The sequence below is a fragment of the Sinocyclocheilus anshuiensis genome, unplaced genomic scaffold, assembly GCF_001515605.1.
Source record: "Sinocyclocheilus anshuiensis isolate Anshui unplaced genomic scaffold, SAMN03320099.WGS_v1.1 scaffold1809, whole genome shotgun sequence".
Lineage (NCBI taxonomy): Eukaryota > Metazoa > Chordata > Actinopteri > Cypriniformes > Cyprinidae > Sinocyclocheilus > Sinocyclocheilus anshuiensis.
The window spans coordinates 312771-314516 of NW_015538093.1; the positions used below are offsets into that span (position 1 = coordinate 312771).

A 1746-nucleotide genomic window follows, 5' to 3' on the forward strand; every position below is an offset into this window, starting at 1 on the left:
TGAATTTATTTAATACACGAGTTTCACAATTTGAGTTGAATTACTGAAATAAATGAACTTTTCCACGACATTCTAATTAATTGAGATGCACCTGTAATAAAGAACAATCTCAACAGTCCAATAATCCCCAGCTGCAGAACCCGTACACCACAGCAGTCTCAGCACGTTAGTCCCAGTCTCCTGACCGACCGGTGGTGCTGCAGCGCAAAATTGGCCGTAAAGACTTTAAAACAGGAATTAAGCAGGTTTCCCAATAATAATACCAGTAGCCAAGCCAGGAAAAGATGCATCAATAGCTGGGAATTACAGGCCAATAGCACTTACGTCTAATTTTTGTAAAATAATGGAAAAAATGATTGTAAATAGGATGAATCATGTATTAGAGAGTAAGGGAGGGTTAGCACCTTATCAATATGGTTTTAGACAAGGTCGTTCAACATTGGATGCATTAATAAAGCTGGAGACTGAAGTTGGTTCGCAACCCGCCATAAACCCAAAAGAAGAAGAAGAAGAAGAAGAAGAAGAAGAAGAAGCAGGTTTCCCAACCACCATAAAACTCCAAAAGAAGAAGAAGAAGCAGATTTCAAAATACAAACCTCTTCAAGAAAATGGCGCAAGTCGTGGAACTGCATAAACTCAAGGTAAGAAACAAGGTGCAAAGAACCTTTCTGTTTAGTGTTTGGATCTAGCTGTAACAGCAAGCTGTTCTTAGCTGTGATAAGTTGGGTAACGTTATGGTGAATAAGTCGTGATATATTTAACGTTTCAAGCTTCATTCAGCACTCATGTTGCTCAAAAATCTAGCCAGCTTCCTATAGACAGACAGCGTTTCGACTATAGCCTCAAACATAGTGAGCTGTGTACCTTTCGTTCCTCGATGTAAAACAATTTACTTAAAATAATTTTAGCTCAGTCTTTAAGAGACTTCTAAAATGCGACTTTTACTTTGTTCCCTCACCACTCGTAAAACAACGTAAAACAAAAGTGGTTTATAAAAAAAAAAAAAACCAGCATGTGTTCTTCTTCCCCTACAAGTGCCTAAAAAAGTGGGCTGTAACAATAGACATCATAGTTTAAAACAAGTTAGTTGCTTACTTTTTTGGCCATTATAGTCCATCAACACCTGCCTTCCTAACCGCATTTTGGGCGTAATGGTCTGAAAATCTAGTGAGCGGCTTACGTAAACAACGTGTTAGTTAGACCATACATTGACGTAGACAAAGGATGGAAGAATTTTTCTCTCTTTTTGTTTTTTCCCCCTCTTCTATATGTGTGTATATAGTGTGTGTGTACCTGTTTTTTATTCTGGTGGGGACTTAAACCTGAATACACACAGACTCATGGGGACTCGTGTCACGGTGGGGACCTAAATTGAGGTTCCCACGGGTAAAGATGCTAATAAATCACACAGAATTAAGTTTTTTGAAAATCTAAAAATGCAGAAAGTTTCCTGTAAGGGGTAGGTTTAGGTGTAGGGCAATAGAATATACGGTCTGTACAGTAGAAAAACCATTACTTCTATGGAGAGTCCCCACAAGGATAGCAAACCAGATGTGTGTGTGTGTGTGTGTGTGTGTGTGTGTGTGTGTGTGTCATGGTACATTCAATTTATTTAGAACTCATTTATCCAACTTTGTGGACTGACAAAACATAGGTTTCACAGTGCAGATATGTGATTTGTTTGTGGTAAATGTAACCCCAGTCATTATAACTAATATAATCTCCACAGCTGGCAGAGCTGAAGCA

At 38.5% G+C, this 1746-nt stretch overlaps 1 long non-coding RNA gene across 1 annotated transcript; it reads left to right on the forward strand.

Moving 5' to 3' along the window:
* Nucleotides 1-184: 184 nt before the first annotated feature.
* LOC107683633 (uncharacterized) lies at nt 185-1746 on the forward strand. Its single transcript, XR_001633744.1, has 3 exons — nt 185-245; nt 537-641; nt 1730-1746. It is a non-coding gene; the product is annotated as an uncharacterized LOC107683633 (long non-coding RNA).